Here is an 11,444-nt window from a genome sequence, read left to right as displayed (position 1 = left end):
AGCTACTTTCAGATCTTGATAGCGATTGAAGATCGATTGAAGACGACCTTCATTACTCCTTGGGGTTGTTTTGCCTACAAAAGAATGCCTTTTGGGCTCGTTAATGCATATGCTACCTTCCAAGGATGGATGAATAGAGTGTTTGGTCCCTACTTGGGTAAGTTCATTTGCATTTTCATGGATGACATTGGGTGTTATAGCTCAAGGGTCACACATTTGGAGAAGTTGAGGTTGAGTTTTGAAAGGCTTCAACAAGAGGGTGGGCAACTCAACCCAAAGAAGTGTAAGTTTGCTCATGCCAGAGTCCATTTGCTAGGACATGTGGTTTCCCAAAATGGAATAGAAGCTGACCCAGAGAAATTTAAGGCTTTATTGCTTATGGATCCGCCCAGTAACACAAAGGATTTGGCATCCTTTGTGCATAAGCTCCGGTACTTGTCACGTTTTTTCTGGATGCTATGTCAGTATGTGTATCCTCTCCAGAATTTGAGTCAATGGGTTCAAGGGTTTGAATGGAATGAATACATGCAACAGGCTTTTGATGGCATCAAGGAGGTATTGTGTGCTTTACCAACAGTGAGTCCTCTCGACTTGCAGTCGATTTTCTATGTATCTATTAGTGTGGGGTCAGTAGCTTTTGGGTCGGTTCTCTTACAAAAACAAGGAAGGAACTTCAAGCCAGTTTATTTTGAAAGCAAGATGAAGAATGTAAGCGAGTTCTCCTACACGGAAATGGAACAGTGGGTATTCGCCTTGGTTCTTGCTTGTCAAAGGTTTAAAACCTATTTGTTGCCCCAAAAGTTCTATGTGCTCACCACATTGAATCTTTTGCCGGATGTAGTACAACATTTGAAGCCTAGCAAGCGCATCTTAAAGTGGACTTTGGAGCTTCAAGAGTATGAGTTTGAGTTTAAAGTGGATCATTCTGTTAAAGCTCACTTGGCAGACATAGTGGTACATAAGGGGGGCGAGCTTCCATCTTACCCAAGGGTTGACAAGGATGATCATGAAGAGGAAGTAGATATTACAGATGCGTATACAATGATGTTTGATGGTGCCTACAGGAAAGTTCTTCAAAAGGCAAGTAGTGGGGTAGTCATTAAGAACCCAAAAGGCGATGTAATCTTTTCTAGAGCTTACAATCTTGATGAAGTTGAAAGTAACAATGAGGCCGAGTATCTCACGCTTTTCCTTGGGTTGAAGCAGTGTGTTGAGTTTGGACTGAAGAGGGTCATTGCAAAAGGGGATGCATTGCTAGTCATGAATCAGTTGCTTGGTTTGTGGAATGTTAAGAAAGACAATTTGAAGAAGTGGTTTTATGGCATCAAGAAGATTTTGCATGAGTTTGAGAAGATACAGTTTAAGTATGTTCCTTGTGAGTAGAATAAAGAAGCTGATGAGTTGGCTAGGGACAAGTTGGATGCCTTTGTAGCTCCTTTAAAGGTCAAGGAAGCCTTGTATGCAGGAAGGGAATCATTGCAAGATGTAGAAGTATTTCTTGGTAAAGGGCAATGTCCAGAGGGCATGTCAAAGGTTTGGCGTAAGAGAATAGTTGCAAAAACAAGAAACTACACATTGGTAGGTGAGGATCTCATGCTTTATGGCAAGGATAGCATTTTGAGAAAAGTGCCGTACAAAGAAGAGATAGGATTTATTTTGAAGCACTACCATGAAGAAACAGGCCATCAAGGCAAGGATCAGGTTGTCTTTCGTGTTTTGAGAGCAGGTTACTGTTGGCCCTCTATGATGAGAGATGCTTATTTTTGGTGCAAGTCATGCCATGAATGCCAAGTGTTTGCAAATCGAAAGCTTTTGGCTGAGCCTCAGAAAGCTATAATGTCTTTTGATGCATTTGCAAAATGGGGAGTAGATGTTGTCGGTCCAATGCCAAGGACCAACAATGGTAAAAGGTATATCCTTGTGGCTGTGGACTATTTGACAAAATGGGTGAAGGCAAAAGCAGTAAAAGATGTAACAGCAGGAAGAGTGGCCTCTTTTTTATATGAATAGGTGTTTTGCAGGTTTGGAGCTCCTATGGTTATCATTTCTGTCGTGGACCAGGGTTTAGGGGAAAAACTGTTGTTGCTCTCATGGAGAAATTGAAAATTCAGCATTGGCATTCTTTTCCTTACTACCCACAATGCAATGGGCTGTTTGAGAACTGCAATGGTCAAATTGTGAAGATGCTATCAAAGTATGCTAGAGAGCATCCTAAAGAGTGGGACTTGGACTTGGAAAAGTGTTTATGGGCTTATGAAACTGCGTATAGAGTGACAACACAGTTTACACCATATGAACTTGTTTATGGAAAAGAAGCTCTTATGCCCATACAAGTGCAGTTGGATGCCTTGAAGTTTTTGTGCAGAATGCAAGGTGAGCATAATGACAAGCTGCAAGAAAGAATTCTTTCTCTAGAGTTGCTGCGAATGAATAGAGAGAAAGCTAGTGATTATTATCTTCAACAAGCAAAGACAAGGATGATGAAAATGAATAAGAGGCTGCCAGAGAAAGAGATCAAAGAAGGAGATTTGGTGATGAAGTATGATTCTCGCTTGGATTTTACTTTTCAGAAGAAATTGAGGGACAAATGGTTGGGTCCATACAGAGTGAAGCATGTATTTTCTAATGGCACCTATGAGTTGGAAAAATTGTCTGGTGAACGTTTACGCCACAGAATAAATGGTTATAGATTGAAGAAATATTTTGCGAGGGATGTGGTTCCAAATGCAAATAGTCTCTTGGTTGAGCATAAATGCTCTACCTAGAGGGTGGGCAATGATGATAGACCGCTTTTTGCGTGTACAAAGTAGCATATATATGCATGTTCGTATGTACAAAAAGATGTAAATGCATGCATTTGGGAGCTTTGCAAAGTGGTTTCAAGTTCAAAAAAAGGTGCAACGTGTGCACATTGTAAATATGTGTGCTTGCATGTCGGCAGTCGAGCATACGTACATGCATGGAAAGGCTTATTTTGGCTCTAGATAATGTGTTTGAGCTTTTTAGAATGTAAATAATGCAAGTGACAAGTGTGGGTACTCTCATCCCGCTCGAGAAGTATGACACATGCGGTAACTGTCTATTTGCGGCGCCTGATCTGCGTTGATGCGTGCACCGCCCTAGAAGTGGTCAAAAATAGAATGTGGGGATGTGGAAAAGTGCTTTGGGTATTGAGGATCAAACATACAAAATTTGGTGAATTTTGAAGTCCGTTTGGGGTTTTTCCCGCGAAAAATGCCCTCTAGGGGTCAAAACTGGCCAAAAAGGGTCAAGAAAAGGTCAAAAAAGGTGTGAAAAGGCATCAAAGTGCCACATCAGTGACGCTGCCGTGAGTGATTGGGCTGAAGGAGCATTTTGGAAGCCAATTTTTGGCACTTTCACCTCTCTGTGTGGAGAAGGAAGCAGGGTTCCTACAGGTGGTATAGTGCAGTCCCGTCGCGTTCGGGTCCTGTTTTCGAGTGTGTGGAGGAGTGAATGAGAGATTTCTCTCTTCAATTTTGCACTTGGGAGAGTCTATGGAAGTTCTAAGGTTTCCATGGATGTGTGTGTGAGAGGAATTGAGGGACGAAGGTGCGGCTTTCTGCAAGACTATGTGACCCTGTATCGGTGCCATTAGGGTTGGCGCTACTTCAAAGAGTCCAACCGAGTGGAGTTTGGTGAAGGCTTTGCAATGGTTTGAGAGTGTCCTTTTGTGGCTGGAGTTTTTGGGTTTTTGATGGTTTTTCTTGTATATTTTGGTCACCATCAAGCGTGATTTCCAATGTTGATCACCTCGACTCACCTTGTAGTGTCTGCGGGCAGGCAAGGGCTTGTAGGTCGAGGCGTTTGGAGTTTGAATTGAGATTGTGGGTAGAATTTTTAGGGAGCTTTTGAGTGGTGGTGAGTGAGGTGAGGAGTTTAAGTAAATTCCTTGTATTGTGTTGAGTTTTCTGGGTGTGTGATTGTGCGCACGACATCTTCTGCTCCATCAACGTGCTAGTAGACTCTGTAGAGATAGAGGTAGAATAACATTGCTCTAGTGAGACACAACAAAGTGTTGTCAGAGTCTGTAAAACTAGAGGTAGAGTTGGTATGCTCCCTAGAGACACAGGTAGAGATGATAGATATGGAGTTCTTTGATATGCTCATAATAGATGCTGATGAGTTGATATCATGACACACAAATTCCACCTATGGATGAGAGGAATGTATCCATCCTAGTGTCAGTGATGACATATCCATACGTGATGAGTAGTCCTAATGATTCAGTGCATTGAGATAGCACTGAGGAGGCTAGTACAACTAGGTTTGCATAGATTTTGTCAGCATGCAGGTGTCTCATGCATGAACTACTAGTGTTGAGGCCCAACCTAGCAGTTACTAGAGTGAGAGCATCTATAGGAGGGATTATTGATCGTACAATGGCTGATACTAGCATGATGTATTGTGGAGCTATGAAAACCATACAGAGTTCTCTGTGTGATTTTCATGGAGGCTCTAGCATGGACACACATTCTTGCCTATCACTAGAGCCGATACAGCTGCATGTAGATCAACTGAGGGAGCCGGTGGGTGTAGATTGAGAGAGTCTCTCACATGTTTTCTTGTGCAAACTAGTAGTCTAGCTAGTAGGAATCACTTATTGGTTCATTATCCTTTAATTTGGAGGTTCTTGGGATAAAGACGATGTGCCTTTGCTCGAGGCAGACATCCGATGTCCGATCGTCCACTACCCATACTTCCCCTTATTCATGTACATATATATGAATAAGGAGCACTCTCATTTACTTCTCTTGAGAGACTTGCTCCACCCACATAGTGCACTCTCCTCCTTCTCCCCTTCTCCAAATGCACATGCACACACACATCCGTGCACCACACATCTGCATGCTCTCATGAAGAGCCTAGCCTCAAAGATGTTTTCACATTGCATTGATTTGAGATAATGGGTGTAAGGTGAAGCCACTAGAGTACTTTATAGTTGTACAGGCTGTTCATACATAGGCCACTTGGGCCACATTGGCCTTCAAGTGGGAGATTGTTGGGATTTAGGCCAACTAGTCGAATGCCCATGCACAATACTAACCAATCTTACCTTATTCTTCAGTACAAAATAGAATAAGGAGTGGTGAGACAACGTTATCCTCACTCTAGGCTCCACCCATCGCTGTGTTCTCTTGCTTATCCTCCTTCCCAATACGCACACCAGCATGAGGCACACCATCACAATTCTAATGCTACAAAGGATACCATGATCAAGGATGCTGGTCATTCTACAATAGAAAAGCAGGAGGAAACTAGTAATCTAGAACGGTCCTAGCCTAAGATCTTGATGTTCAATGAACCCACAAACTTGACATCATTATTTGTGACAATCATGAACAAATAATAGATCTCCTTAGCCACCCTTCTACAATACTATTTTGATAAAGAAGAAGAAGTGAGATCCCTATCTCTCTATTCATATGTGTGTAAGGGTTGATGGCTCCTTGTAAAAGCTACTTTTAATCCCTTAGCCCCCATGGAAAGACACCTTTGCATGGGTTTTCTTTGTATCTTTCTTATTTGTGGAGAGCGATGTGTGCATGATGCAAGAGAGGGAAGGAGAAGAACATAGCTTTTTTGATGGGTCTTAGAGAAGCGGAACTTATCGCTCCTTACTATCTCATTACAAACAAAAACTAATACGAATGGGTGGAAAATCTCCCACTTGAAGGCCAATGTGGCCCAAGTGCCTAAATAATGTAGGGCTTAGTATGTACAACTGTACAAACGTAAAGCATGACCACAACCTCACCCTATGTCCATCATCTCTATGCAATGTGCGAACCACTCTGAGGCTAAGCTCTTCATTAGAGCATCCACTGGATTTTCATGTGTGTGAACTTTGGGTAAATCAATGCGTTTCCTAGCCAAAATATCATGTACCACAAGATACCTGACCTCTGTGTGTTTCGACTTGGAGTGAAACACGGGGTTCTTTGCTAACACAATCGCACTCTGACTGTCGCAACGTAGCAATGGAGTCTGGTGTATAACAAGGTCTCCCACTAGAAGAGATAATCACACAACTTCCTTATTGGAATTGGAAACTGAAACATACTCTGCCTGAATGGTGGAAGATGAAGTGCAATTCTGGAGACATGATCTCCAAGAGACTGCCACTCCAGTGAACAAGAAAACATAGCCAGATGTGCATCACTTAGTGTCCACACAACTTGCATCATCTAAATTAGTGTATCCAACTATGGATGCATCACTATTCCCAAAGTGTAAGCACTTACTGACTGAGCCCTTGATGTATGTCAAGGTGTGCTTCATTACTTCCCAATGATTTCTACCTAGATTTTCCATATACCTACTGACCACTCCCACTATATATGCAATGTTTGGCCATGTGCTAACCAGGGCAAACATGAGATTGCCAACTGGAAAATAATACAACACCTTTGCCATCTCTATCTTTTCAGCATCCAATTTGGGACAATCATGCTTGCTAAGTTTTTTGTGTGCAACCATGGCAGTATTCAATGCTTTCTCCCTAGCATATTAAAATGTTGCCAGATCGTGTATGTGTATGATATGCTCATAGCCAGGAAGTCAAAAGATGAGATTCCACATATCATCCTCTTGGCTCCGTATGTAACCCTGGGACTGAATGTACTTATCAAACTTGATGTACCATTGCCTTGAGCCTTTCTTTAACCCATAGAAAGCCTTCTTGAGTCTACACAATAGTTCTACCCGTGTTGGCTTCTGAGGCTTTATCGCAAAACCTTCTGGCTATTTCATGTAGACATCCTCTTCAAGATCCCCATGAAGAAATGATGTCTTCACATCCATTTGCACCAATTCCATGTCCTTGATGGCTACTAGACCAAGCACAAGGTGCAATATAGTCATCTTGACCATGGGAGAAAATATCTGATTAAAATCCATGGCTTTCATTTTCTTGAATCCTCTAGCAACCACTCTAGCCTTATACTTAAGCTCCAGATCATCTGTGGTATACTTCTTCTTGTACACCCATTTGCATGACACAAGTAAATCTGCCAATTCCCAAGTTTCATTTGCTAAGATCGAGTTATACTTAGATTGCATAGCCTCTTCCCACTTCACGCTTTCATCCATTTGAATGTCCTCTTTGTAGCAAGTGAGCTCACCGCCAACAATGACTAGCAAATAGTCCAATGTTTGCTCAAAACTCTTAGGTGCACGAAATGTATGAATAGATCTTCAAAGTGCCCGATTTTACTCTTTTTGGAGAAACATGTGTGTGTGTGTGTGTGTACTAGTGGAAAGTGCATTACTAGCACGTCCAACATTCCATGTAGCCAGTGGGTGAGGAAACATCCTCAAACCGTACTTTGTGGTACTCAATGTCTTTCACTAGATTTCTATGCATCTTAGACTCTATGAGCTGCATATAACCTTCTTAGATTCTAGGTTCCAGAGACGATATCCCATCTCTCAATCCACACCGTATCCAACGAAGATGAACTTGAGCGACTTGGGATCCAGCTTTTGTCTAAGTGCTTTTGGAACATGTAAGAATGCCTCACACCCAAATACACGTAATCTGTAACCTGAGTCCACAATCCAATTTTGTGCATAACAATTATCAAGTCTAGCTAACAATGCATAAGGACTCAAATCTGATGTGAAAATCAACACATCATTTGGCACGTCGGAAACTGTCTCAATGGTTGGAGACTCAACCACATTAATCTCTTCAATTTTCACATTGCTTTTAGGTTTGTCAATAGACTTCGCTTTCTCGTTGCCCTTATCACGTTGCAATGTGAGACAATATTTCTTCAAGTGTCCCTTTTTATGGTAGTAATAACACTTAACATTTGTCATGACTCTTGCTATGACCTTGCCTGAGATCTTGAGAACGGCCGCTGCTATGATTATGCTACCTTTGCTTGTCATGATTTCCATTAGCCACATATGCATCACCATGCCCACTTGCATCAAGATATTGACTTCGGATCTCCTCAGTGAGCAACACACTAGCAACATCAGTGAGAACTAGCTTGCCATTAGGTGAAGAATTGCTTATGGCCGTGTTGAAGGTATCCCATGATGATGGTAGCAAACATAGCAAGAAAATGCCGTTCATTTCCTCATCAAAACTGAGATCTTTTGAGATAATCTGTGAAAATATGTTGTTGAACTCGTTCAAGTGAGAACTAACATTAGTGCCCTCTTTCATATTCATGCGCATAAGCTTATTTATCAAGAAAACCTTGCTCAAGTCATTATTGTCATCCTATGTTGCACATAGAGTATCCCATAAATCTTTGGCATTGGTCTTATCCATTATGGTGAAGTAAATGGATTCACCAAGGTGTAGGCAAATGGTCACCATGGCATGCTCTTTCAAGTCTTCCCAATGATCATAAATGTATGCATTATCTCTTCTTTCATGCAAGGTGCTATCAAGCCTTTGTTGATCAAAACATCTTGCATACGTTTCCACCAAATAACAAAGTTTGTGCCATAGTTTTTGATGTAGTACTCTTCTCTTTTAGAAGCACTACTCATAGCCATGACTCAAATGAATGTGGCCAAAACCTTATGGCAAATTTCTTGGGATATTTTTGGCAGAGTTTCCCCTATAACAGGAGAAGATCTCAAATAGAAAGTAATAAAATCATTGTGTAAGAACAACCAAATGTGCCAAGAATGCATAAAATATAATCATGGGGGAAAAATCCGGCAGAGTCTCCTCTATACCGGGAGCAAACTCTTAAACTTGATACGATAAAAAGTAAGCACATAAAATTCTCAAAACGACCACTGGGCATCAACGACTCAAAACAAACTACCGGACCGCCAACTTGACGTCAAACGCAAAAATACCCGGCTAGATATATGTCCTATGGTGAGGGTACTGAAAGAGGTGAACTTCAGCAATCTGTATCACCAAAGGTATCTCAACATTCAAGAATACCCCATCTCATAGAAAACCTCACCCAATGGCCCTCCAAAAGGCTAAAGCAAACTAAAAATGACTAGCCACAATCTCAAAAAGGAATCTTCGACTCCAAGTCTTAGAAACGGCCGAGAAAAACTGCCAAAGTGGCACCACAAAAGACGTACAAAGGCAGTAACCATAATTCAATGTACATGACTGACCGCACACAAAACATGCACCAAGAACTACGTATAGTAAAAGGATCCCTGTGGGGATATCTGCTCTCAAAAGAGCTCAATAACACTATGCGTGCTCCAAAAGTATGCATTTGGTGAGAGGCGGTTGGTAAGAGGCGGAAGTGAAAAATAGACCCGGTGGCCTCTACACCAAGACCATGCACAATGACCTTATCATGGGGGATACACAATAGGGGCACCACCTAGCAAGATATGCGGCTAGGACGCATACATATACACAATGAAACATGCCATGGACAACAATTTCAAGATCCACGCCCAAATGTGGAATGGGGTGGTCGGAGAATAAGGTGAGAGGAGTGGTGAATTAGTGAGAATGGGCTCGCTACTCGTGCATGTAGTAAGGAAGATAATGAGGTCGGGGAAACTTGCGAGTATTCTCACTTCTCATACAAGAGGTGGCGAATCCACACACCTTATCATAAGTAGAAAAAAATGGCAAGGAACAAGCATATACCATACTCACAATGAGATGTATCCAAAGAGACACAAGGTATGGCACCAAGATGGAGTGTGTTGATTGCTTGCAAAAGATGAATACAATAGGTAGCGTATGGCAAGAAGATGAGAAGGGAACAAGATCGTAGGAGGTATAATGGAGAGCTGGGAGTTGATGGCGAGGAATATCATGAGTGTTTCCACCCTTCTTCTTCTTGAAATTGTGCCTTCAACCCTTAATTACAAGTGATGTGGAGGTGTGGTTCTCATCTTTTGTGCATGGTGATGGTGATGGTGATGGTGATGGTGATGGTGATGGTGATGGTGTTGTGATTATGTGATTACGGTTCAGGATACAAGCATGTAGCACAAGAGTGTGTATGGATAGGTGTGTGTGTGTGTCTGTGTATCTCTCCCCAAGTGAGCTCTCATGGCCTCCTTATATAAGGAAGGAGGAGAGGATTTAGCAATATTTCTAATTGAAGTGAGTGACCCACTCTGGTGACTAGGAAAATGGGGTGCATGTGACTATGACTCCCGTCTTGTCTTCTCATTATTTAAAATACCAGATTCAATAGAGAGAGAAGAAGAGAGAATGTGGGTAGGATGTAGAGGATAGGAGATATTTACAATAGTCTACTAGCTTTGGCTAGACATAAGCTTATTAGGGAGAGAAGAGAGAGGTAAGAAATTTATAAGAGAGGTTGTCGAAGGTGGATAGTTGTTGATGAGGATGGATCCTCCAAAAATGGTGATAGAATCACTCTAGACTTGCCAAGACCTCATTAAAAGAGCCTTGTCTCTTGTAATCATGCTTGAAGACTTGTAGAACCATAGCCATTCTAGAGGGAAGAAAATTGGGGATGGCGTGTGTCACCATTACACAAGAAAACTGGGGTCCACCACAAAAATCATAGCTCCGCGTTCATAACTCCAAAACTTCTGAAAAAAATTGAGCTAAAAGTTGAGCTCACGAGCTACATCTTTCATGTTGAACACTCCTTCAGATTTGGGATTCTTCTCTACTTAAAAAATTCAGCCAAATAATGTATTATTTGTGGCTGCAAAGGTCTTTTGGTGGTCCCCTTTGAGTGGACTTCTCTCTTGCCTTCAAGTGTAAGCTCCTTCATGTGTATGAAAACATGACCTAGAGTTTTGAAAAGATTGGCAATCATCTAGATGGAGGTATTATTGAAATTTGAAAGTGGGGTTGAGGTTTGAAACTGAAAACTAGTGAGTAAAATATTTGGTAGGGTGGAATAATATATATACATGAAAAAAATATATTAGAAAATACTAAATATATATGGCCTTCAAAATTTGCAGAGACTAGAGGGGCTATGGGCCAGTACAAAGTGGATGGGGTTGTCATCAACTGCTATGCCTCTTGCAGGGGGGTAAACGAGTGACAAAAAGATAGTGATAGCACAGACTGTTCTCAGTTCTTGCCCCCCAAAGCTTGGCCGATTGCGCCATAGAGAGTTGCATGCCATACTGCCTTCAGCATGAGTATGGAGCCCAAACTGGGTGTGTATGCGCCTTGTGTAGTAAACGAAGGGCAGAGGGAGAGAGTTGCTTGCACCTAACGTAGGGTAGAGAAAAAGGTGCACGGAGAACTGCTCAAGAAAGAGACATAAATCGAACAGCTCAAGCTAATTGAAGTGGTTGGGTGAGAGGCCGTGGCATGACAGGTGTGTGTTTGTGGGGATGCCCGTAGGCCAGAGAGAAAGATAATTGATTTAGCTGCAGTGACGGTTGTGGCGGCTGTGATTATTTGACTGAGTGGAAGATAGAGAGAATACTATCAGTGGTGGCGGCTGCGCCAGAGACAGAGACGGGGGGTCAGT

This window comes from Adiantum capillus-veneris, chromosome 30 (genome assembly GCF_014529385.1).
Source record: "Adiantum capillus-veneris isolate H3 chromosome 30, ASM1452938v2, whole genome shotgun sequence".
Classification (NCBI taxonomy): domain Eukaryota; kingdom Viridiplantae; phylum Streptophyta; class Polypodiopsida; order Polypodiales; family Pteridaceae; genus Adiantum; species Adiantum capillus-veneris.
Note: the sequence above shows the minus strand (reverse complement) of the source record.